Below are 27,130 nucleotides of genomic sequence, written 5' to 3' on the forward strand. Positions count from 1 at the left end.
TAAAAGCGGAAATGTTCCCCCTGAAAAAGCGGAAGATGTTCCCCCCTGAAAAGCGGAAATGTTCCCCCTGAAAAGCGGAAATGTTCCCCTCCTGAAAAAAGCGGAAATGTTCCCCCCTGAAAAGCGGAAATGTTCCCCCTGAAAAGCGGAAATGTTCCCCCTGAAAAGCGGAAATGTTCCCCATGAAAAGCGGAAATGTTTCCCCCTGAAAAGCGGAAATGTTCCCCTGAAAAGCGGAAATGTTCCCCCTGAAAAGCGAAATGTTCCCCCTGAAAAGCGGAAATGTTCCCCCTGAAAAGCGGAAATGTTCCCCCCCTGAAAAGCGGAAATGTTCCCCCTGAAAAGCGGAAATGTTCCCCCTGAAAAAGCGGAAATGTTCCCCCTGAAAAGCGGAAATGTTCCCCCTGAAAAGCGGAAATGTTCCCCCTGAAAAGCGGAAATGTTCCCCCTGAAAAGCGGAAATGTTCCCCCTGAAAAGCGGAAATGTTCCCCCTGAAAAGCGGAAATGTTCCCCCTGAAAAAGCGGAAATGTTCCCCCTGAAAAGCGGAAATGTTCCCCCTGAAAAGCGCAAATGTTCCCCCTGAAAAGCGCAAATGTTCCCCCTGAAAAGCGCAAATGTTCCCCCTGAAAAGCGCAAATGTTCCCCCTGAAAAGCGCAAATGTTCCCCCTGAAAAAGCGCAAATGTTTCCCCCTGAAAAGCGCAAATGTTCCCCCGAAAAGCGCAAATGTTCCCCCGAAAAGCGCAAATGTATCCCCCGAAAAGCGCAAATGTACCCCCCGAAAAGCGCAAATGTAACCCCCCGAAAAGCGCAAATGTACCCCCCGAAAAGCGCAAATGTACCCCCCGAAAAGCGCAAATGTACCCCCCGAAAAGCGCAAATGTACCCCCCGAAAAGCGCAAATGTACCCCCCGAAAAGCGCAATGTACCCCCCGAAAAGCGCAAATGTACCCCCCGAAAAGCGCAAATGTACCCCCCGAAAAGCGCAAATGTACCCCCCGAAAAAGCGCAAATGTACCCCCGAAAAGCGCAAATGTACCCCCCGAAAAGCGCAAATGTACCCCCCGAAAAGCGCAAATGTACCCCCCGAAAAGCGCAAATGTACCCCCCGAAAAGCGCAAATGTACCCCCCGAAAAGCGCAAATGTACCCCCCGAAAAGCGCAAATGTACCCCCCGAAAAGCGCAAATGTACCCCCGAAAAGCGCAAATGTACCCCCCGAAAAGCGCAAATGTACCCCCCCGAAAAGCGCAAATGTACCCCCCGAAAAGCGCAAATGTACCCCCCGAAAAGCGCAAATGTACCCCCCGAAAAGCGCAAATGTACCCCCCGAAAAAGCGCAAATGTACCCCCGAAAAGCGCAAATGTACCCCCCGAAAAGCGCAAATGTACCCCCCGAAAAGCGCAAATGTACCCCCCGAAAAGCGCAAATGTACCCCCCGAAAAGCGCAAATGTACCCCCCGAAAAGCGCAATGTACCCCCCGAAAAGCGCAAATGTACCCCCCGAAAAAAGCGCAAATGTACCCCCCGAAAAGCGCAAATGTACCCCCCGAAAAGCGCAAATGTACCCCCCGAAAAGCGCAAATGTACCCCCCGAAAAGCGCAAAATGTACCCCCCGAAAAGCGCAAATGTACCCCCCGAAAAGCGCAAATGTACCCCCCCGAAAAGCGCAAATGTACCCCCCGAAAAGCGCAAATGTACCCCCCGAAAAGCGCAAAATGTACCCCCGAAAAGCGCAAATGTACCCCCCGAAAAGCGCAAATGTACCCCCCGAAAAGCGCAAATGTACCCCCCCGAAAAGCGCAAATGTACCCCCCGAAAAGCGCAAATGTACCCCCCGAAAAGCGCAAATGTACCCCCCGAAAAGCGCAAATGCACCCCCCGAAAAGCGCAAATGCACCCCCCGAAAAGCGCAAATGCACCCCCCGAAAAGCGCAAATGCACCCCCCGAAAAGCGCAAATGCACCCCCCGAAAAGCGCAAATGCACCCCCCGAAAAGCGCAAATGCACCCCCCCGAAAAGCGCAAATGCACCCCCCGAAAAGCGCAAATGCACCCCCCGAAAAGCGCAAATGCACCCCCCGAAAAGCGCAAATGCACCCCCCGAAAAGCGCAAATGCACCCCCCGAAAAGCGCAAATGCACCCCCCGAAAAGCGCAAATGCACCCCCCGAAAAGCGCAAATGCACCCCCCGAAAAGCGCAAATGCACCCCCCGAAAAGCGCAAATGCACCCCCCGAAAAGCGCAAATGCACCCCCCGAAAAGCGCAAATGCACCCCCCGAAAAGCGCAAAATGCACCCCCCGAAAAGCGCAAATGCACCCCCCGAAAAGCGCAAATGCACCACTGGGGGTACATGTACCCCAGGTTGGGAACCCCTGGCATAGGTATTATAATGGTATAATATTTTTTAACATTTCAATGATATCTTTACTACTTTAATGATACATTATTGTTTGGATTAATGAGGAATGTCCACAACGATGAAATGACTTGATTTCTAGAGGATTGCTCATTAGGAAGTTTGTGATGATTATTGCAGAAACTCAGTGGATTATTGTATGTAGTGAAGTTTATTGTGACGAGATTGGTAAGATTGTTGTTCATTCAGTGCAATATTATAAAGTATGTCATGCAGGTGTGATTTATGCTTTATCATTTAGCTAAGGAGCAGTATTCTTTTGAAATTAGTAAAGGCACGGATAAATTTAACCTTGTACCCTTTGAAGCAAGTCATTAAAAAGTTGTTTTTACAGATAAATTTTTTAAGTGAGTTAGTTTGATAATATGTGTGGGTTTTAAAATAACTATGCAAGTTTGTGGAGAATGCACTTGGGCATTTTTAAGATAAAGTTTGGATGTCAGTCACCAAAGTAATGCAAAGCATCACTTCAATTAAACCTTCTCAGATTTTATTTTTTACTGGATACCCATGAAAGTAAGATGACTGAACTTGAATCATATGGGTGGGAAATATTTATTGTTTGGGTTAATAATATTACTGTATTTATGATTTAATACAGGTTACTTATCCTTGCTCATTGATGTGGCTGATATTTGAGGAACAAAATGTTTACCCGGTGCTCTGAAAACTAACAGATTGCGTGTCCAGTTAGGTCAAGAAACAGTGTTGCAGTTATTTGTCATCAAAACCCAAAATCTTGTGATATTTTTATTGTCTTTAGATTTTGTTCAGAGCTGTGAAGTGTCAGCTTCTGGGCAAATATTAGTTGTTTGAAAATTATGGGCAAAAAAATTAATTTTGCACTTTGTGCTGTGATTTAGGCAGAAATGGGTGAATGTAGATCATTGGGACTCGTTTTGAGAGTTGTATAAAAATCTTGCAAGGCATGATTTACAATATAGTTGCACAGCAATGTCCTGTCTCCAGAGAACGCTCAAGAACATATTAACCTTTTTTTTAACTGTCAAATAAAGATCTATTAATTGCATTCCATAATATGTAATAAGCTTGTGGTTTGCTAACAGATACTTAACAGAGCGTAATTATTTGCTAACGGATTCAATAACTTTTCTTTGTACCTGCACAGGGACACCTCTGCTGCTGTTTGCAAATCGACGAGACTTGAGGCTAGTGGATGCTACTGGTGGAAAAACTAATGCTACAGTTCTTGTTGCTGGTTTAGAAGATGCAGCTGCAGTGGATTTTGTATTTTCAGAGGATCTTGTGTACTGGACAGATGTGAGTGAAGAAGCAATCAAATTGATTTTTCTAAACCAGACCGCAAACACTCAAAATGTGGTGATATGGGGACTTGTATCACCTGATGGATTGGCTTGTGATTGGCTCGGTAAAAAGTTGTATTGGACAGACTCAGAAACAAATCGGATTGAAGTTGCTAATTTGGATGGATCATTGCGGAAAGTATTATTTTGGCAAGATCTGGACCAGCCGAGGGCAATCACATTGGATCCAGCAAGAGGGTAAGTGCAAAATATTTTAACAGCTATTCTGCTTCCAAACCAGTTGTTCATTTTGGCATAACCTACATCTAATGACAAAATAGGATGTTTCTTTGAAGTCAGTAACACACTTTAAATCTGGAGATAGATCTGTTGCTATGATTCTTTAATCCAAGGATGATTAACTAAAAACTGAGGGTCCTTAAGTTAAAATATTAACAATGCTTACAATCAAAGGTTACTGAAAGCAAGTGCATTGTCTTTTCGAGGTCAACAAATAAATCAGCAAACAATGATTCAACCACAGAGCATCATAAGATCCAACTCTGAACCACACAAGAGCTACTTGTGCTCTCAAATCTACAGTGGTTTAATGTTTCTTTCCCCCCCCCCCACCCAAAGCAGCTTTGAAAATTATTATCCTTGCCTTCAAGTCCAAGAATAGAAATTTCCACAAATCCAAGAATAAAATACCTTCACTATCCAGGCCACAAGTACATCCAGATTTGTGTGTGGCCCATTTGCTTTGACATTAGCCAAAAAAACTGCTCATGGATTCTCATAATAAACCTATCTTTCCATTTCTGGCTCTGCTCGAAAAGCATTCATACTGTATATTGTTAGGTCTGCTTTGTTCATGAATGAGTGAGACAAACACCAGGCTGAGTCGAAATCAGGGTTCTTTGTTCTTTATTACCGGATTGTAACACTTGCGACCAACCAGGTTAGTCGGAGAATGCATTCTGCCGTTATCAGCAAAATGGTGATTTTTTATACCCTTGGATATGTGCTTAGAACATCATCATATCATTACTTGTCCAATGACTAAAACTGTTGCTCTCCTTTCCCTGCTAGCTTCCTGCCTCTCAATCCATCAATGTCTCTCTTATCTTGTAAGTACAAGGATGCATTCACATCTTGTTACTGCCCCGTACATTCCCATCTCATGATGTTTTACCTAACAGGAGTACAAGGACACCTCCCCTTCTTGTTACAGCCTTGTACAGGGTAACTCCCTACACATTCCCATCTCATGATGTTTTACCTTACAATATCTACCAATCTAATCAAGATTTGTCTCCTTTAAGTTCCTAATCTTGACATCCTTTTGCTATCTTGAGGGACCCATGTTGGAAGCAAGTTGGATATTCCGTTCCTTGTGTGAAACTGAAGAAATGTTGAGAGCATTGGTTACAGTGTTAAGAGGAGTGGGACCAGACAACATCTTGGCAATAGTGCTCCAGAACTAGCCAAGTTGTAGCACCTGCATTCCCCTGGCATTCCAGACATTTGCCAGATGTGCCTTTTAAGTATAAAATGCACAGCAGCAACTTGCCAAGTCGTTGGCTACATATCGCAGGCCCAAAAGTTTTAGCTAGAGGGACACTTGAGAACGCCACCTGAAAATTCCATTTCTTCCCACACTAATGTCATTAAAAACATGTTGTTGGATCTAAATACCAGAACATTTGAGTCAATGAGACTGGAAAAGCAACATGAGATGGATAGCACAAAATGCAACTTTCCACTACTACCAGCCAACTTCCCTGAGATGGGGAAGAGAAATTATATTTGAGCTTCATTATTGACATTCTGTATGTATGTTATGTAGAACTAGATGCTAACATCCCTTATTGCACTCCTGAGACTTGCTGCCTAGACTCTGCGAGGTAGCCAAGTAAGTGGTGTGATCTTCTGGGTTATCAAGTGGGTGCCCTCCTTCCTCAGTGTTTCACCGATAGACCCACGACTCCTCTGGAGGGTTCAGCAATGAATCCCGGGGCTCACCCCCAGATGCCATTCACTTACTTGGGTACCCAATTGGAATCTTTTCTCCTAATCCAGAGCTACTGAGTTCCCGACTGCTTGTCGGTGTATCTTTCCTCGCACTCCCAACTCCCAGAGTAGCCTTGCTGTTGATGTGTCTACAAATCATCTGCAGCTGACTTCATCTGGTCAGAACCTTGCCTTCCAGCCATGTTGCTGCAAGCTTAGTATACCTCAGTTCGTTGTGTTCATAAGTCTTGACCACTGCATCCTCCTAGGGCTCTGAAAGCTGGATTTATATAAACGAGATGGAGTGAGGTCGACCACAGCACAAGGTCTGGTTTCCGCTATTTCATTTGGGAAGCACGTAATAAAAATTCCCATTGTACAAATTGCTTCCTGATAGTCTGGTGTACTACTGCAGCAGTGATGTATTGAATTTTGAATATCATCCATGGAACAAGTAGACAAACACTCATTTACACAGGTACTGAACAGTGAATAACATCCTTTTTGTATGCAGAAGTAAAGTCCTTTAGAAGACTCAATTTATTAATCCATTGACTTGGTCTGACCTGATTTTACAACTATTGGAAAGTCTGTATGATGTTATTTTTCAACTATTTGAATACAATAAAAACCCTGATATCTGGAATTCAAGCAACCGGCAAAAAAAAAATTGAGGAAATAAATACAATTCAACATAAACAAGAATAAATAAATATTTAAATAAAAGTTTAAAATTGTCGAAGTAAATATTCTTTGAAGCAACACCCAACCCCTTGGTAAAGATGGGAGCAAATATTCAGCCAGTGGATCGCCCCGGTCCTGCCTCGCCCCCAGCAGCTGTTTGAATAAAGTTGCATTTGAATAAAATGGCGGCACCCAGGATGAGGACCTGGCCGATGTCTCTGGGGTGACTCTCCTAAAGTGTCTCCCGATCTCTGCCTAGTAAGATTTAAAAAAAATCTTCCTTTGTCAGCAATTGGTATAATAGTAAGGCTTTACCTGTAAACTTGGGGGGGAGGGAGGTTAAATATGATGGTGACACAGTTAACACAGCAGTTAGCGGAACACTGCTACAGCGCCAGTGACCAGGGTTTGAATTTAAACTTTGTAAGTTACAGGAATTACCTGATTAAAGTGACCTTTACATAATTAAGGTCTACCATACTGACTTTTTTTCCAAATTACTTTACATTTTGCACTGTCTTTGGTACAGGTATTAGTTTGGCATTGTAAGAATGTGTCTCAGGCAACCAGATAATTCACATCTGGCGTCCGGAATCCCCATAGGTGGCGGATACCAGAGACTTTACTATATTGAACTTTTTATAGAAATGTTTCTCACATTTTCATACTTTGCTGTTTACCTCTTCATCCCTCCATCCTTCCATGATACTGGTGAAAGTATACAGATAACTGAATGACAATGTGTGGAATGTAGAACACAGTTGGACTGGACTGAATTCTTTGTGGAGCATATAGAGTTTTTTTTTCCCCTAACACACTGATGTAGTACTTGAAAATTAGGAGCTTGAACTGCTGTGCACTGCTTTCTCTTTGCTACCAGGGTTTATTTTGTTTTGTAGACTTGCAGGCCACTCAGCATGCAGTGAAGTTCATTACTTTCCTGTGGGTTGAAGCGATGCAATAAGAATCTGTAGTTCAAAACCATATTTGTATCCACATTCTCTGCTCTAGAATATCTTGGCACCCTTTTTCTGTGCCACCCCCCCCACTAAATTCATAACTTTGATCAAAGAGGAATCACATACAGTATCTGCACAAATTTAAAAAAAAGTTCTAACTTCGGGATATAGGAATTGAGCCAGGCATTGGCTATTGCTCATCACAAGTTGCATGGCAAATGGGTAATGAGAACCTGGAGTTGCATGTTGGTTGGATTGTTTAGATGTAATAGATTTCTTTGCTTGATGAGCATTCATAAACCTGTTGACTTTAATGTAATGATTTTTCTCTCCGGTAACCCTAGAATTTCTTAGCATTTTGTAAATAGTCACTATTTTATAATCCATTGCTGAACAGTCCAGAAACAGGGCCATCAGACTGTTACTTTAATTGAAAAACCCTGGACCTCTTTGGTGTTAATATTGAGTGGAATGAAAATTGTTAAGTGAATTTGCAAAAATTTGCAAAATTTGTTTCTGTGTATGCACTCTCGTCAGGTAAACCCTGACATGCTTTAATGGTTGTTTTTACACAAGATCAGGATTTTTCTGAAATTCCTTTTTTGATTTAACAGAAATGTGCAATTAAATGATCTTTTTTGTCTTTGATTTAAAAGTATGCAGACTTATTTTGTTAACCTCAATCTGACTCTCCCAGCAGGTTTATATCCTTGAATAGACTTTTTTCTTCAGTTTGGCATTGAATGCAGTCTGGTATTTAATTTAAAAAAAATTATTTCATCCCTGTAACTTTGTTACAATTCTAACTGCATTCATATTTTCATCCTGCTTAATGTTTGCACCAAGAAGTGAATTTGTTGCTATTGGCATGGACAGTTTATTCAGCCATGTTTTGTAACTTTGTTCCCTTCCTTCCTCCACCCTCTTCCCTGCCCCCTCATTATATTATAAATCTCTAGGTGCGCTATTCTGAAATTTATTATGGCTGTTCTCCTCCCCGCTCCACCCCTTTGGACTCTGCTCAGAGTTTGTGGGACCCCTTCCCCGTGAAGCAGTCAAGTATCTGTTTCTTTCATTTTTGCTACCAACGACAGAAAAAAAAAATATTTGTTACATGACGTGAAAAGAAAGCCAGGCTCTTACTTAAATGTGTTGTGGCCTATATTGGTGGGGGGGAGGGGTGGGGGGGGGGGGGGTCGTAAAGCCTCTGTTGAGAATGGCTGTTCAAGATACTAGTAAAAACAATAACTGTTACATTTGGTTCCTTTCTCACAAAGGACTTCTCAGAAGATTGTATACTTTTATAATGATGCCATTGTTGTAATACAAATATACCCAGTTTTATGAATACTCGCTTTACGAAAATTTGCTTTTCTGAAGAAACCTGTGTTTGCTATCCGAAAGAAATTTGAATGGATTTTCACTTTTACAAAAATAGCCTTTAATAGTACTGAGTGAGTCTTAGCTTTACGCCATTTTGGCTTACGAAAGGTTTCATAGGAGCGCTTTAGTATCATAAAGCGGGGTATAAGAGATGTCGTAGAAAACATTTTGCAGCAAGGCTCAGAAACCGGAATGTGATGAGATTTTCAAATTTTTTGTCAGAGTACATACATGACATCCCTGAGATTCTTTTTTTTCCTACATGTGTGGCAGAATTGCCACTAATTGATAGTGCAAAAAATAAATTGTACACAGTGAAAACATTTAAACAAATAAAGAACTGTAAACAGATAATTAATGTAAACAAGCTGTGGACAGAGAACAAAAAGTAAATCAATAAAGTGCACGAGTAAGAGTCCTTAAATGAGTCCCCGATTGAGTTTGTCGTTGAGGAGTCTGATGGTGGAGGGGTAGCAGCTGTTCCTGAACCTGATGGTGCAAGTCTTGTGGCACCTTTACCTCTTTCCTGATGCCAGCAGTGAGAACAGAGCATGTGCTGGGTAGTGTGGGTCTTTGATGATTGCTGCTGCTCTCTGATCGCAGTATTCCCGGTAGATGTACTCGATAGTGGGGAAGGTTTTGCCTGTGATGTTCTGGGCCAAGTCCACTGCCTTTTGGAGGGCTTTATGCTCATGGGTATTGGTATTTCCATACCAGACTGTGATGCAGTCAGTCAGCACATTTTTCACCACACCTCTGTAGAATTTGCCTGTGCTTCTGGTGTCACACTGCAAACTCCTGAGGAATTAGAGGTGCTAATATGCTTTCTTCACAATGCCTTTGATGTGTTAGGTCCAGGAAAGATCCTCCGAGATGGCGATTCCCAAGAACTTATGTCTACCTCTGATCACCCAATGACCACTGGATTGTATACCACTAGCTTTCCTTCCTGAAGTCAACAATCAGCTCCTTAGTTTTGTTGACATTGAGTTCAAATTTGTTATTGGTGCACCATTCAGCCAAGTTTTCGATCTCCATCCTGTATGCGGACTCATCCCCTTCCTTTACACAGCCCACTACCGTGGTATTATTGGCAATTTTGAAAGTGATGTTATTGTCGTACCGAGCCACACAGTCGTAGGTGTAAAGTGACTAGAGCAGGGGGCTAAGAACACAGACCTGTGGTGCTCCAGTACTGATGGGGATTATGGAGGAGAAGTTCTTATCAATCTTCACTGATTATGATCTGTATTTAGATGTTGGTTGGAGATTAATTTTTTTTAAAATTTTTAAAAAAATTTTTTTATTTTTCACACCATAAATCACAATAGCCATGATATACACTTTTTCTTTTTCACACATTTACAGTGACTTTTTCTCCCCCCCCACCTCCTCCAAAGCCACCCCCCCACCCCCCCCCCCCTCATCCATTTTAGGTATACAATCTAGGTTGCATTAATTCAGTCAGACAATGTTGTCATTCCACAAAAATACACCAGAAATTCTACAGAGTCCATTCTTTTCTTTCCTTCTCCTTCCATCAACTTAGGTAATGTTTGTCCCCGGTAGGTTTTCGCTATTGTATTTAATGTAAGGCTGGTTGGAGATTAATATTTGATTACATGAGAGAATTCCCCAGTCTCATTCTGATGTAATAAACACAAAATGCTAGAACTGTCAGGCAGCATCTGTGGAAAAAGTAGAGTTGACATTTCTGGGTGAAGCTCTTTCCTTGGAATAATGTCATTGGATTGTTTCCCCTCAAGGTTAGAGGAATGTAGTGCAACTTTCTGTCAGTGTTCCATTTAAATGTTGGCCTAAATTTTGTTCTTTGATCCATGAAATGGAATAGCGATTTGTGACCTTCTAACACAGAGATTAGGGCCTTGTTTACAGTGTTGTGATGGAGGAGAATGAAATGGAGTAGAGGGGCAAAGGCAGATCCTGGAATCTGGAGCAGAAATTAGATGCTGGAAGAACTCAAGTGGCCCGGGTGACATTGGAGAGGGGTGATTTGGGTTAAAAGCCTTCATCAAGATGGAATGTGGTGTGCGATAACAGCTGGCCTAAAGAAGAGAGGGGGGTGAGAAAGGGCCTGTAGGTGATGTGGACTGGGGAGAAAGGGAGTGAGGGCTAATGGACAGAAGTGGCCTGGTTTGGAGGGTGGGAGAGTAAGTGGGTAGAGCTGGGAACAAGGTGGTGAGTGAATTGTGATAAAGAGGAGATAAAGGGGGCAAACAAGGGGCACAGGGGAGCCAAGTAGGGTAAAGGTGGCATTACTGCTAAAGGGTATAACCAGAAATATAAGGGTTATAAGATGCTAGCATCTGATACATAAAGGATAATGGGAGCCATTAATGGAGAGGTGAGGGACAGGTGGAACCCCATAGGTGGATAGTGGGTAGATTGAACTGAGGTGGTGGGGGGCATTATGGTAAAGGAGGCAAAAATGTGAAGATGGAAAGTGGCTAGGAAGGATGGGGAAATGGGAGATAAGGTAACCTGAAATTGAAACTTGATCTTGCAATTGGGTTGTAGATGACTTAGGTGGAATGAAGTTTGCATTAGGCCTCATCTTGCAATAGTTAAGGCGGAGGACGTATAGGTTGAATGGAAGGTTGAAGTGACATGTAACTGGAAACTTGGGGGATGGCCATTGTGGACAAAGCACAAACACCCTGCCTGTGTCATGCAGTCTGTGTTGGTTCTCACAGAATTTTCCCAAATACTCGATACCGCCAGTGGGCTGACATCGCCTCAAACCGTGCATCTTGGCGCCTCACAGTTGGGCGGGCAGCAAGCTCCTTTGAAGAAGACCGCAGAGCCCACCTCATTGACAAAAGGCAAAGGAGGAAAAACCCAACACCCAACCCCAACCCACCAATTTTCCCCTGCAACCGTGTCTGCCTGTCCCGCATCGGACTTGTCAGCCACAAATGAGCCTGCAGCTGACGAGGACATTTACCCCTCCATAAATCTTCGTCCGTGAAGCCAAGCCAAAGAATAGGAATGCATGGCAAGGATACTGAATGCATTGATGAGGTTGGAAGAGGTGTGGGTGAATCTTTGACCTTATTGTTGTGTACATTGTACACCAAAATTCTCGCTGAACAGGTATTTGTAAGGAAAAAACTAAAACACTAAAGGAATTGAATTAAATGAAGATATATAAATATGTAAGATAGCTACAAATATTCACTGTAATCTTTGCGCAAAAGAAAAAAAAATGACTTGCAATCATGTAGACAGTCCATAATTAGTGTATCATGAGGAAATTCAAGAGACTGGTAGCTTCTTGAAGCTAGGGGTGCTGCTTTTCAGGGCTTCTCACCTTCTCTCAAAAGGTAGCTGTGAAAATAAGTTGTGAGCAGAGTGATTATAGTGAAGATCCTTTATGATGTTGGTTGTCTTTGTGAGACAACACTTCACATTGATGTCTGCAATGCATAGGAGGTCTGTGGTGGACCTGGTGACATTTGCTACCTTCTGCAGCCATTTGCATTCTCGGGCAAGCAATCGACTGGCCAATCCAGACTGTGATGCTAGTAAATATACTTTCCGTAGTTCACGTGCAGAAGTTTGATCGAGTATTTGGGAAAATGCAAAATCTCTTCAGGAAATGGAGACATTGGCGTGCCTTCTTCTTGGTTCCTCTAATGTGCTGGCTTCAGCAAAGGTCTTTTGAAATGTCTACTCCCAGGAACTTGAATGTTCTGATTCTCTCAAGGTTCATTTTATTGTCACATAATAATACATAAAAATGTAATATAAATGATATAATTCAACTTTTGACTGCCACAAGACAGTGTAGCATGAGCACTCCCCAGCGCCGCTAAGAAGAGAACATTATTATTCTCCTCCTTCCTGCCCAATGCGTGTTGCCCAGTAGCACTGACATCTACTGTGTTGAAATGCTTTGAGAGGTTGGACATGGCCAGAATTAACATGTTCTTAAGTAAAGGTCTGGACGCACTTTAATTTGCCAATAAAGGCTGCTCTTCTTAGACTAAAGCTCAGCCTTCAACCATATATTCCCTCAGTGCTTGTCAATTTGCGCTAAATCCTGGGCCTCTGCACCCTACTTTGCAACTGGATTCTTGACCTCCTCATTGGAAGTGCACAGTCAGTACAAATTCCTCACTATCAACACAGGTGCACAAGGATGGGTGCTTAGCCCACACTCTACATCCCTCACTGTGTGGCGACAGATTTGCCAATGACACAGTGGTTGTTGGCAGATTCACAAACCGCAATGGGAAAATGTACAGGAGGGAGATAGGGTGTTGCACCAACAACCTTGCACTCAATGTTAGTAAAACTAAGGAGATGAGTGTGGATTCCAGGAGGAATTCAGAACACAAACCTGTCCTCAATGAGGGTTTAGAAATGGAGAGGTTGAAGAACTTAAAATTCCTGGGTGTCAACATCTCTGAAGCTTCCATGTCGATGCAATCATGAAGAAGGCTCGCTAGCACCGCTGATGACAAGAAAAAACTCCAGAGGGTTGTTAACTCTGCCTGCAACATCACTGGCACCAGTCTTCACAATCGAAGGCATCGACAAGAGGCAGTGTCTTAAGAAAGCTGCATCTATTCTCAAAGGCCCCCACCTCTTCACTGCTGCCATCAGGAAAAAGGTATAGGAGCCTGAAGATGAGCACTCAGTGGCACAAGGATGGCTTCTTCCCCACTGCCATTAGATTCCTGAATGATCAATGACATTGCCTGACTTTGACTTTTTCTTGCGGTATTTTTATTAATTTTGTAAGGTGGTTTATATGAATATTTTCACATGTGATGCTGCTGCATTGGTCTTGGTGATGTTAAGAGCAAAATTGTTGCTCTGTTATCACTTAGCCAGGTACTCTGTCTCATTATTTCCACTTATTCATCAATGTTGGTGTTGTCAGCAAATTTGTAGGTTGAGTTGCAGCTGATGGAATCACATTGGGGATAGTAGGGTGAAAACTAGGACTACCTGTGTTCTGTTTGGAGCAAGGAAGGGTTGAGAGCTGAGCCCAGAGGGGTCTGGTTGAGAGCTGAGCCCAGAGGGGTCTGGTTGAGAGCTGAGCCCAGAGGGGTCTGGTTGAGAGCTGAGCCCAGAGGGGTCTGGTTGAGAGCTGAGCCCAGAGGGGTCTGGTTGAGAGCTGAGCCCAGAGGGGTCTGGTTGAGAGCTGAGCCCAGAGGGGTCTGGTTGAGAGCTGAGCCCAGAGGGGTCTGGTTGAGAGCTGAGCCCAGAGGGGTCTGGTTGAGAGCTGAGCCCAGAGGGGTCTGGTTGAGAGCTGAGCCCAGAGGGGTCTGGTTGAGAGCTGAGCCCAGAGGGGTCTGGTTGAGAGCTGAGCCCAGAGGGGTCTGGTTGAGAGCTGAGCCCAGAGGGGTCTGGTTGAGAGCTGAGCCCAGAGGGGTCTGGTTGAGAGCTGAGCCCAGAGGGGTCTGGTTGAGAGCTGAGCCCAGAGGGGTCTGGTTGAGAGCTGAGCCCAGAGGGGTCTGGTTGAGAGCTGAGCCCAGAGGGGTCTGGTTGAGAGCTGAGCCCAGAGGGGTCTGGTTGAGAGCTGAGCCCAGAGGGGTCTGGTTGAGAGCTGAGCCCAGAGGGGTCTGGTTGAGAGCTGAGCCCAGAGGGGTCTGGTTGAGAGCTGAGCCCAGAGGGGTCTGGTTGAGAGCTGAGCCCAGAGGGGTCTGGTTGAGAGCTGAGCCCAGAGGGGTCTGGTTGAGAGCTGAGCCCAGAGGGGTCTGGTTGAGAGCTGAGCCCAGAGGGGTCTGGTTGAGAGCTGAGCCCAGAGGGGTCTGGTTGAGAGCTGAGCCCAGAGGGGTCTGGTTGAGAGCTGAGCCCAGAGGGGTCTGGTTGAGAGCTGAGCCCAGAGGGGTCTGGTTGAGAGCTGAGCCCAGAGGGGTCTGGTTGAGAGCTGAGCCCAGAGGGGTCTGGTTGAGAGCTGAGCCCAGAGGGGTCTGGTTGAGAGCTGAGCCCAGAGGGGTCTGGTTGAGAGCTGAGCCCAGAGGGGTCTGGTTGAGAGCTGAGCCCAGAGGGGTCTGGTTGAGAGCTGAGCCCAGAGGGGTCTGGTTGAGAGCTGAGCCCAGAGGGGTCTGGTTGAGAGCTGAGCCCAGAGGGGTCTGGTTGAGAGCTGAGCCCAGAGGGGTCTGGTTGAGAGCTGAGCCCAGAGGGGTCTGGTTGAGAGCTGAGCCCAGAGGGGTCTGGTTGAGAGCTGAGCCCAGAGGGGTTTTCATAAACCTCAGTGGAGGAGAAGCCACATTTCCTGAAAAAGGACATTTTAGCTGCCCTATTTTCTATGAATGGCCTGACTAATCTTCAGAAACTAGGAGAAAGCAGAGTGGGAACAGGTGCAGTCTAGATATATGTGGGAATTGACAGGCTTGGAGAGGTTTCCTGACAGTGGCAGAAACTACCACCATACTAGATGTTAGATTTTTGTTGGATGTTGGCGGATGGCTGTCAGATTACAGAAACAGTGCCTGACCTCTCTCCTCCTTGTAACCTGATGTTGCACTTCAATTGAGTCAACAGCATTGTTTAGATAATTCAGGGTTGATTGAGATTTGGATATGCAGCTTTCTCACCGCATTTTGGGTGAAGGAATCCTCAAAGCCTGTGATTCAAAACCAATTCTATATTCCAGGTGGTTCCTTCCTGCATTCCTGCACTACAGCAAAGACTTGGAAATTGAGTCCAATGTTGGTGGCCACAGATTTGACTGGGTCGTTGATGATTCTTGCTTTTCTAGCGGATTTTGGGAAGGAGTGAAATCAAGAAGAAAATTGGGTTTGTCTGAGTGCCATTCTTTGAGGTCTAGAAGAATATTCCTTACTGGTTTTTGCTTCAGGGCTATGGTTCAAATGTACTGTTATACAATATTTTTCAATGTCCAAACCCAAATAGTGCGTCTCTGTTAAGGTGATTGTCTTTGATTTCATTATACTTAATGTAGGAGATCATTTTACAAGGGCAATAACATGAGAACTTTTTTTCAGGGGATTATCACGCAACTGACTAGATGATGTATATAATGTAGTATTGTAGTATTTATAGGTTTAACATTTGACAATCTTCATTTTTAAAATATCAGAAGGCAATGATTTTATGAATGTATTTCATATTAATCCTGGTCAAGAAATCAAATCCCTGCAAATCTCAAGGGTACGTTGCCATCTTGAAATAGCTCACTTAGTTTGAAACCACTTCAACTTGGGGAAACATATTTACATAAAGTTGATGTGCAGTAAAGATCAAATAGTTCCCTGTCTAACTAACCTGAAACCCCAATGTTTTGGCATCTGGTTCACAGGTGATGTTTCGTGCACTTCATTGAGAAACACTGGGGCTTGTTTCCCACACTGCCCCAGCACTCGCTGCATCTGGAGTTGACAGGCTCTCTTTCAAATTTGCCAGGTTCTGTGGGAAAATTTATTATGGCATCTCAAAATAAGTGAATTAAGTGTGTTGGATATTAATTGGAAATAACATCCAATAGTCCAGAAAATCTATCAATTTGGCCCAACAAAATCCTCTCCATGCCAGATTATTGGACTTTTACTGTTGTATACAATAATTCTGCACACAGAATTGTGTATTGATGGTTCTAAAGTCACTGTAGCCTCAGGCTTTGTGTTGACGACACTATAAAATTAAACTTTCTCACTACTCTTCACTGTTGCACGAATTCAGTCTGTTCATGGTCTTCTGATCTGCCTTTTGTCGTTTGAAGGGAAGGATAATAAACCTTTAAGCACATTCTGTTTGTTTCCACCAGCTGTCAGTTAGCACGGTGATTGAAGCCTTTAAGTTTAATAGTAGTTGTAATTGCTTTTGGAAATGTTTTATGAGCACATTTGATGGTTTTAGGCTATCTTTTGTGTAAGAATTTTATTTTTATTCAAAATGTGGGATTCTATCAAAATATTGGAGAGCTCAAAGAATTGTGTCCTGGAACATGCTGATAACTTAACATGTAATACTTCATCATGTGACCTTTGTCCTTGATAATGTGCATCTCAGTAATTTAAGATAATGGTAGTGGGCATCTCAAAGATGGTGAGTTCTTCATTTTAAAGGTTTATACAGGAATCAGTTGAGAGATGCTGCGTTGGAAATGAATCAGATGGTACTGAAATTCATGCTGGCTGCTCTCTTAGAGAATATGTGGTCACTTATTGCAGTGTGACGGTATGAATGGACAAGGGCGTTACTTTGTCCCTCACTGTCATTAATGGAGTATAAAGTACTCTGCAGTTTATCCAGTTGAGAAGGCCATACTTATTACACAGGTGTGAATTTGGGGACTGTTTCCATAAAATTGTCTTGGCTATGTGGATAAAAACACTTGGCTTACAGGAAGAAAGCAGAGAGTAGTAGTGGAAGGAAAGTATTCTGCCTTGAGGTTGGTGACTCATGGAGGGCCACAGGGACCCCAGCTCTTAGTGATTTTTAAAAATGACCTGGATGAAGAGGCGGAAGGATGGGTCAGTAAGTTTGTTGATGACATGAAGTTTGGAGGAGTTGTGAATGGAGCTCAAGATTGTTGAAGGTTACAAGAGGATATAGAGTTGGTCAGAAAAGTGATAGATGGACTTCAATCCAGATAAGTGCGAGATGATGAATTTTTGAAGGGCAAATAAGAAGGTTGAGTACACAGTTAATGGTCAGTTACTTAAGAGTGTAGATGAATGGAGGGACTTGGGGTTCAAATCCATACATCCCTCAAGGTTGCCACACAGGTCGATAAGAAGGCCTTGGGGATACTGGGGTTTATTAATAGGGGGATTGAGTTCAGGAGTAGAGGTTGCAACAAATCTCTGGTGAGATCACACTTGGAATATTGTGTTCAATTCTGGTCACCTTGTTATAGGAAGGATGTGGAAGCCAATTAAGAGGATGCAGAGAAGATTTACCAGGATGTTGCCTGGATTGGAAAACAAGCCTTATGGGGCAAGGTTAGCAGAGCTGGGACTTTTCTCTTTGGAGCGTAGAAGGATGAGAGGAAACTTAATAGAGGTTTACAAGATTTTGAGAGGCATAGATAGAGTGGATGGCCAGGAATGGCAAACACCAGAGGACATATACACAAAGTCAGGGGAAGTAAGTTTAGGGAAGACATCAGGGTTAAATTTTTTTAGAATTGTGGGTACCTGGAATGCCTTGCCTGGGTTGGTGGTGGAGGCTGAAACATTAGGGGCATTTAAGAGACTTAGGCACATGGATGAAAGAAAAATAGAGGGTTCTAGGGTAGGGTGGGTTTAGTATAGTACAACTCAGATTATCAGAAGTGGTCGGGACTGGGCCTATATCATATAACCATATAACCGTTTACAGCATGGCGGATAAATGTTTTTTTAAAAACAGCCCTGTAGCAACAGCAAATCACTTGAATCAATGTTTAAACAACAAGAAACAACAAGGGAAGCTTTTTAAGCATTGAAATAATGTTAAATCTCAACATAAAATGCTGGACGCAACACCACTGCCGATCACTGACAGGAACTGAGACCTCCCAAATGCTGCCGCCAAACCGACAACATTTTTGTTTCCAAACTGTGAGGTCAGTTTAGCTCCGGGGGGTTGGGGGGGGGGGGTGGAATTCAGATAAATTAGGATTTTTGATTTCCGAATCAGAATTTATTGTTATGAACAAGTCATGAAATTTGGTGTTTGTGGCAGCTTCATAGTGCAAACATTCATATTATAACCATCTTATGACATTACTAAAAAAACAATAAAAATAATAGTGCACAAAAAGTCAGGCAACGACTTGGTACATTGATTATTCATGAATCTGATGGCAGCAGGGAAGAAACTGTCCTTGTGCCGCTGAGTGGTCATCTTTAACCTTCTGTATCTTTTCCCCGATGTTAGTAGAGTGAACATGGCATGGCCTGGTGGGGTGGGGGTGTCTATGAGGATAGAGGCTGCTTTTTAAGACACCGCCTCGTATAGATGTCCTTAATGGAGTGAAATCTGGTTGTTGTGATTTCGCAGGCAGAGTTAATAACCCTCTGGAGTTTATTCTTGTTCTGAGAGTTGGCGCCTCCATTATCAGACAGCGATGCCACCAGCCTAATGCTCTCCACAATATACCTGTAGAATTTGAGTCTTCTGTGACGTCTCCTCAGACACTTCACAAAGTATAGCCACTGGCGATCCTTCTTTGTGATTGCAACAATGTGGAGGCTCCAGAACAGATCCTTGGAGATGTTGACACCTAGGAATTTGAAGTTCCTGACCTTCTCCACCACTGGGCCCTCGATGAAGACTGGGTTGTGCTTGTTTTGGATATCCTATTTATCTGAAAGGTAAAAATATTTTTGGATAAATGAGGATTTCAGAGAATCTGATTTTGGATAATTGGAGTTGTTCTGTACCTTTTTAGGTATATATGGGTCAGAACAACATTGAGGGCTGAAGGGCCTGTGCTGTAGTGTGCTAGTTAATGTCAGCATACTTGGATCTCCAGCAGGCCCTGGATTGAGACTAATGTTTCACTTCATAAAGCTAGGGAGAAGGATCATCTATGTCTATGAAACATCTGATGTACACACTGGTATGTTACCAATTATAAAGATGTTTGTAGTATATAAATGTCCACATTTTATGAAATTAATTTGATATTGGAATTGACAGTATAAACAGCATCTTAAGCTAGTTCACATTGCATGTAAAAGTTGAGTGATTTTTGTTATCAAGTTGATAATGTTTTCAGATAGTTTTGCTGTGATATTATTGATAAAAATTTATGCTTTCAAATTCTTAAGTGCTTGAGTTCAATGATCTGACTTGTTTCAACTTTAAGAACTGAATTCCTGCTTCATTTTTTAACATGGATTGTTTGTTTTAATTTCTTGGAAACTTGTAAAACAATGACCTGATTATCTAAAATGAATTGATTAAAACAGTTTGATTTTTACTTGGACCATTTATCTGATCCAGAATTTGTTTAGTGTAATTGACTTCAGATGGTGTGCAAACTCTGGTCACTTGAGCAAAGCGATGCCTTGAACCTTGATGGTACTTCAGATGTAGCAACTTTTTACCCCCCCCCCCCCCCCCATCCCTTCAATAATAATGCTCCAGTCTCGCACATTCAAAGATCTAGACCCAGTGTCAATGATGCAAGAGCAATGTATTTCCAAGCATGGCTGTTGTCTTGGTGGAGAACCATGCACCTGTCTTCATAATTATAGTTTGAGTGTTTGGGAGATACTAGTGAAATAATTAAGACAAGTAATTGCAGTGTTTTGTTGATAGTAGAGTGAATGATGGGCCCCTCTTCCACTGTAATTAGTGAGCACGGCTGTTTTTTGAATTGCGTCAACTTTCTTGAGATCTTCCAATTGCCCTCATCTCCCAAATGTAATGCATCCTGCTTGTGTAATGAAAAGGATTTGCGGTGTTTGGAGATGAGTGATTCTATCTAGGTTATCTGGCCAATGGTCTAATGTTTCCCAATGCACTGGTGAGTGGTGTCTGGTCAGTGGTGGCTCCCTCTTCCCCCATCCCCAGCATCCCCTCCAGCAGGTTAATCTTGTGGGCTTGATAATGGCATTGGTATTTTTTTTAAATTTTAGGTATATAGCATGGTGACAGGCCATTTTGGCCCATGAGCCCTTACTGCCTAATTGACCTATGTTGACCCAGTACGTTTTGAAGCATGGGAAGAAACCAGAACACCTGGGGGGAAAGCCCATGCAGACACGGGGAGAACGTACAAACTCCTTCCAGACAGCGTAGGTTCGAACACCATTTCTGATTGCTGGCGCTGTAACAGTGTTGCACTAACAACAATGCATCCATTTTCTCCGCCTTGTTTTGTAGTTAACTGATTGATCTTTCACTCTCCCTCGCGCTCCAGTTGGGGGGAAAAAAGATTAGATAAATCTTGAACATGTTGAATACATCCAGATGTTGTTGAGCCTTGCCTTTTTGATAATGTCACCGGTATCCTTGTATGAGTTGGTAAAAATGCCCAAGCCAAAGCAAGAGTAAAATATTTAAAAAGCCCATTGATTTTAGTGACATTGAGTTGAGCAACACCAATGGGTTCTAGTGCACAAACACTCGTCCCATTTGCCCACTTTCAGCCCATATCCCTCTTCTAACATGCCTTTAAAACACCACAATAATTAGCCTGAGAGCCAAATCAGGATTCAATTATAGCCTCCTATTCCATTCATGGTTTATTAAACAACCATCAGTTCTTGGTGTTGCACATAAATATGCACCTGTTCAGTTCTTGAGTACAATTTACCAAATTAAACATAGACTTCCAGAGAGTGGCCATGTATATATCGACAACCTGTTAAAGAACATTCATTTTAAATTTTGGCAGGAGCACTTGACTCCAGCCTTCACAGCAATGAGCCCAGTATGGGCCTAATAGCCTGTAGGGGAGGCGAGTGATCTTGACGGGAAAGCGACGTGACTGTGAGGTCATAGGAACCTGATGAAACTAAAATCAATGCAGAGTAGATGTTAATGACTTGAGTCACGCTTATCATGAGAAAATGGACAGTGATCAAAGCCATCACTGCAGGCGTTCCTTAGGACGGTACCCTAGATCTGACCATTTATAGTTCATTTATTGATGAGTATGCTTCCACAAGATCAAATGTGGAAGGCTACACAAGGGTCAATTCCACTGACAGTTTCTGAGCAAATGGAGCAGCTCATCCAGATGTTCAATAAGACCGCGACAAAATTTAAACATAGGTTGTTAAGGGCAGCGCAACATTCATACCCCAAAAAGTGCCATGAAGTGACCATCTCCAATGTGGGAATTTATTATCAATTCTGATGGTTGTTTATAAACTTCATGAATGGAATAGGAGGCTATAATTGAACCCTGCATTTGATACATTTGGAGATGTGGAAGATTTTAGCCAGTATGATCTTTGAGGAGGAAATAAAATGCCTTCTGGTGTTCTGAGTGCTGAAGTTGGCAGTCATATCCAACCATGCAATCTAATATTTGAAGAATTAATTGAAGTTGCCTTGTGGTCTGGTTCCATTTAAATTGTTTCCTTTGAAACTGTGCCATATGCAAACAACTGCTTGAACCACTGCACGGCAGTTTGAGCTGCTGTTCCTGTAGTCATTGGAGGAATGAGTGAGATATCTGTGTGATTTATCGAGACATGGAAGCCATTTTCTCCGCCTTGTTTTGTAGTTAACTGGTTGATCTTTCACTCTCCCTCGCGCTCCAGTTGGGGGGGGGGGGGGAAAGATTAGATAAATCTTGAACATGTTAAATACATCCAGATGTTGTTGAGCCTTGCCTTTTGGATAATGTAACCGGTATCCTTGTGTGAGTTGGTAAAAATGCCCAAGCCAAAGCAAGAGTAAAATATTTAAAAAGCCCATTGATTTTTAGTGATTTGGTTCGCAGGCTAATTATTGTGGTGTTTTAAAGGCATGTTAGAAGAGGGATATGGGCTGAAAGTGGGCAAATGGGATGAGTGTCGATCTCATGGTTTGTGCACTAGAACCCATTGGTGTTGCTCAACTCAATATCGTGGCCATGCAAATTAATACTGTTAATACTGTTCTTAGTTTTTATTGTTTCCACATTTTTACTTGGTGACATTGGCTGTGGCATTATTCACAGACCATTACATTTTCATGTTTATTTTGCAATTAAAATAAAAGAATGCCAGTAGCAGCTTTAATCTTTTGTGTGAAGAACTGATCATAATGATAAAGGAAAAGTGTGATGTCAGCAATGGCCAAATGCTCTGTTTTACCAAAAAATTGTTCAACATTTGTGTCAAGTTACTGTACAGACAACTAGAGTTCTGGGCCATTGATCCAAAGTCATGTTCAGAGCTCAACATAACAGCTGGAGGATTTTAGTTGAGGTAATGAAATAAATCTGGATTTTTGTAAAAAGCTCGTCGTACAATAATTGTGAATGAAGTAAGATTGTCCTTTAAAATCCCATCTGGTTAAACTACTCTTCAGGGAAGGAAACTGCCATCATTCTGTATTTCAGGAGGAGGTTATTTTCTCCTGTTTCCATTTGAGACCAACTTGCATTTCCTGGAGATGGATCAGCTCAAACTAACAAACCTTCTTCACCCTTGCTCAGTGGATAGCACCACAACATCTGGTCTTTATACTCTCACAGATGTTGACCATTCTGTTACTACCTGTCCCACTGAGTTCCTATAGCTGCTTGTTTTTCTGCTCGAGCATCCTTACACACCTTCCCTTGTCTCTTCTTTGCAACTTCAAATGTGAATCATTTCTATCTTGCTCTGATGGGAATATGTCCAATCTCTAGAAACTTGCTCTGCAAATCAGTCTAACACTTCCCTTTCACACACCCCATACCTCTTCATATTTCTTCCATCCATGTGCTGATTGGAATCTTTTAAATATTCTCATTGTATCAGCCACTACTACTACGTCCCACACACCCGCTGCTCTCTTGGGGAGGGTGGAGAACAAGCCTCCTACCTCCCCCTTTCCTCCATTCACCTTAAATGGATGACCTCTGGTGTTGGCCATTCCTACCCTGGGAAAAAGGTGCTGACTGTCCAACCTATCTGCGCCTCTCATAACTTTATAGTTTATAAAGATTATTCTCTTCTGTTGCTCCAAAGAGGAAAGCCAGAGCTTGGTTGACCTTTCATAAGATATGTTCTCCAATCCATTTAGTATCCTACTAAATCTCTGCACCCTTTCAAAAGCTTCCATATCCTTTTTATAATGAGGCCACAAGAACTGAAAACAATCATACAAGTGTTGTCTAATGAGCATTTATAGAGCTGCAGCAGTATCTTGAATGTAATGCCCCAACTAATGAAGGCCAGCACATCTCACTCCTCCTTAATCATTTGCAACAGTGAGGGATCATTGGACCTCAAAATCCATCTGTTTCTCCACCATGCTAAGAATTCTGCCATTAACTATGTACTTTGCCTTCAAGTTCAGTCTTCCAAACTGCATCACCACCCTTTTCCAGATTGATCTCCATATGTCACTTCTCCATCCTACTCTGTCTGCATTGTGTCTATATCCTACAGTAATGTACCAAACCTTCTGCATAACCCACAGCACCTCCAACCTTCGTGTCAACGGAAAAGTTACTAACCTATCCCTACACAATCCAAAATAAAACACTAGTCACCAACTTCCAGACAAAATGCACTCTGTCTACTGCCACCCTCCACCTTCTGTGGGCCAGCCAACTCCAACTCTACAAAGCCATCCCACAAATCTCAACTCAGATTTTCTGGACGAGCCTACTATGAGGAAACTTGTCAGATGCCTGACTGAAGTCCATATTCACCCCATCCTCCACTCAACCTTCATCAATTTTTTTTTACCTCTGGGGAAAAACTTAATTAGGCTCATGAGGTGTGACCTGCCCTCATAAGCCATGCTGACTATCCCAAACACTTACAAATCCTGTTCCTAAGAATCCTTTCCAAAAGTTTGCCCACTGCTGATGTGAGTGAGACTTGCTGGTCAATAATTCCCAGGATTATCTCCGTTATCTTTCTTGAATAACAGTACAGCATTTACCATCCTTCAAACCTCTGATACCACTCCTGCAGTTGGGGAGGATGTAAAGATAATGCCTCAGTAAGATCTTGTTTTTTTTAGTAACCTGGTGCATATCCCATCTAGCCTGATGACCACTCCAATATTTATCAGGTGCCTATGCATTTCCTCTTTCTCAACCTTGACATGCTCCAGCACAATAGACTGTTCCACAATGACCTCACATTTGTCAAGGTCCCTCCCTGATGAATCCCTTAGGTATTTCTGACTTGCTGCTTTATTTCAGATTGCCTCTTCACATGGTCTGGCCATTGCACCTCTAGACCCTCCAGTGTCTTTGCTTCTTAGTTCAGGGGCAAGCGGGCATGAACAATAAATTCAGACATTGCCTCTGTCCATATCATTCCATTTAGTGGGAAGAGAAAAGTTTGGTGGGTTCAAAGAAAAGCAGGTCTGGGCACAGGGTGAATGCAGAAATAATCTTTTATTTAAACACAAGTAAGGGGATTGCCAAAGGGATAGTACGCACAAGTATTCTCAATCACACAACACAGTGCAAACGTTCCCATCAGACTTAACACTGCTGATATCAGTAACTGTTCACTTACAGGCACAGTACAACCCAGTCACTTAATATTAACAATACAAGCAATTGTTTATGCAGACTTATCACAACCAAAGACCACAATCTACTACATCCCATTTCTTGTCTAATATGGGCATGGCTTAGATGCTAAGTACAACAGTATACAACAACCCTTATCCCTATGTAGTGCACACCTTGCCAACAACTCTTCCAGCATTGTCAACAGCAGGGCCCATGTCAGGCCTGAAGAGCGAAAGAGAATGTAGTGGATTTTGTCGTACAGAATGCTCGAGAATCTGGCCCAGGTAATGACTAAATGATTAAGGGGCCAGTGGCCAGTTGTGCAAAGTTCAACCTTGATTGGCCGATGATGCATGGAGGAATATTGACTTGAGTATTATTAAGCAATAACAGTAAAACTGATTTTTTTTTTATTCATTTGTTCAGATATTCCAACAGTTGAGTGTTTGTTTCACTGGGTGTTATTTCCTATGTACCCTTCAGACTTGCATAGTTTCCAGATTCTGCCCCCTCTTTAAACTTTTTCAGTGAGAAATTTACTTCATGATGCCCATTTATATATAAAAAAAAATTTAAAATGTATTGATGTATTATTAGGAATAACTTTCAATAGTGCAGAATTTTTTTCATCTGGTATCCTAAGTCTTGAGTGTACTGCATTATCAGAGTTTAATTATATCTAAGCTTCAAGTCAAAGTTCAGATGTATTGTCAGACTACATACATGATATCACATACAACCCTGAGATTCTTTTTCCTGTGGGCCAGGCAAAAATTCCACTTATCGGTAGTACATAAAATTGTACTCAAGCAAAGATGCATATACAAAAGAGAGAAATGTAAATGCAGAATAAAATCAATATTCAGTAATAAAATATGTGCAAAGTGAGAATCCTTAAATGAGTCCGAGTTTGTTGTTGAGGAGTCTGATGGTGGAGCAGTACCAGCTGTTCCTGAACCTTGAGGTACAAGTCTTCCCTGAAGACAGCAGCGAGAACAGAGCATGTCCAGTGTGGTGTTGATCCTTGGTGACTGCTGCAGCTCTCCGACAGCAGCGTTTTATGTAGATTTTCTTGATGGTGGGGAAAGTTGTGCCTGTGATGTACTGGATTGTGTCCTCTACCTTTTTTCAGGGCCTTCTGATCAGAAGTATTGGTGTCCCCATACCAGGCTGTGATGCAGCTTTTCAGCACACTTTTCACAACACATCTGTAGAGGTTTGTTAAGGTTTTTGATGTCATACCAAATCTCTGCCAACTGCTGAGGAAGTAGAGGTGCTGATGTGCTTCCTTCATGATGACTTGAATGCGTTGGGTTCAAGAGAGGTCCTCCGAGATGGTAATTCCCAGGAATTTAAATTTGCTCACCCTCTCCACCTCTGATCCCCCAATGATCAGTAGATCCTTTCCTGAAATCCACAATTGGCTCCTTGGTTTTGGAGATGTTCAGCCAAGTTTTCAATCTCCCTCCTGTATGCTGACTCCTCTCCCCATTTTATGCAACTATCAATACATTTGTAGATGGAGGTTGTGGCAGTGTTCTTGTCCATCCTCACTGCAGTCTGAAGGAGAGGAAATCCAGGATCCAAATACCAAGTGGGGTATTATGGCCCAGGTCTTGGAGTTTGGTGATCACTTTTGTGGGGGTGATGGTGTGGAATGCCAAACTCTATTTGATAAAGAGCATTCAGATGCATAAATGTTTGCTGTCCAAATATTCCAGGGTTTTGTGCAGATCAAGTGAGATAGTAGCTGCCATACCTGTTGCTGTGGTAGGCAAATTAGAAAGGATCCATGTCATTGCTCAGATAGGAGCTGATGTGCTTTAATACCAGCCGCTCAAAACATTTAATCAATGTGGATGTGAGTGCCACTGGTTGATAGACATTTAGGCAGATTACCACCCTCTTCTTGGGCCACAGTACAATTGAGGCCTGTTTGAAACAGCTAGGAACCATGCCCTGCTAGAGTGAGATGTTGAAAAATATCTGAATACATTAACCAGATGTTCAGCACAGGATTTTAGTACTCGGCCAGGTATTTCGTCCAGACCGGATGCTTTCCTTGCATTCAATCTCCTGAGCTCAGCCCACACATTATCCTGAGATACTGAGAAGATCTTTGGGGGTGTGCAGTGGTTTTTCCTTGTTCTGGTGGTCAAATTGGGCATAGAAGGCATTGAGTTCATGGGGTATTAAGCTTTACTTTCCCCTAATGCACTGGTTTTGGTTTTATAACAGATTATGTGATTTAGGCCCTGCCAGTCGGGTAAACTTTGTTGTTTCCATTCTT

The 27,130-nt window shown here is 42.7% G+C and overlaps 1 protein-coding gene across 1 annotated transcript in view; it reads left to right on the forward strand.

Moving 5' to 3' along the window:
- The first annotated feature begins 3,556 nt into the window (after positions 1 to 3,556).
- The window catches only part of lrp6 (low density lipoprotein receptor-related protein 6), a 129,351-nt gene continuing 105,777 nt past the window's right edge, over positions 3,557 to 27,130 (forward strand). The window contains exon 1 of the mRNA XM_069903740.1: positions 3,557 to 3,945. The gene's annotated coding sequence lies outside the window, so the exon portion shown is untranslated. The remainder of the gene's footprint in view (positions 3,946 to 27,130) is intronic.

The sequence above is a fragment of the Narcine bancroftii genome, chromosome 11 (genome assembly GCF_036971445.1).
Source record: "Narcine bancroftii isolate sNarBan1 chromosome 11, sNarBan1.hap1, whole genome shotgun sequence".
NCBI classification, from domain to species: domain Eukaryota; kingdom Metazoa; phylum Chordata; class Chondrichthyes; order Torpediniformes; family Narcinidae; genus Narcine; species Narcine bancroftii.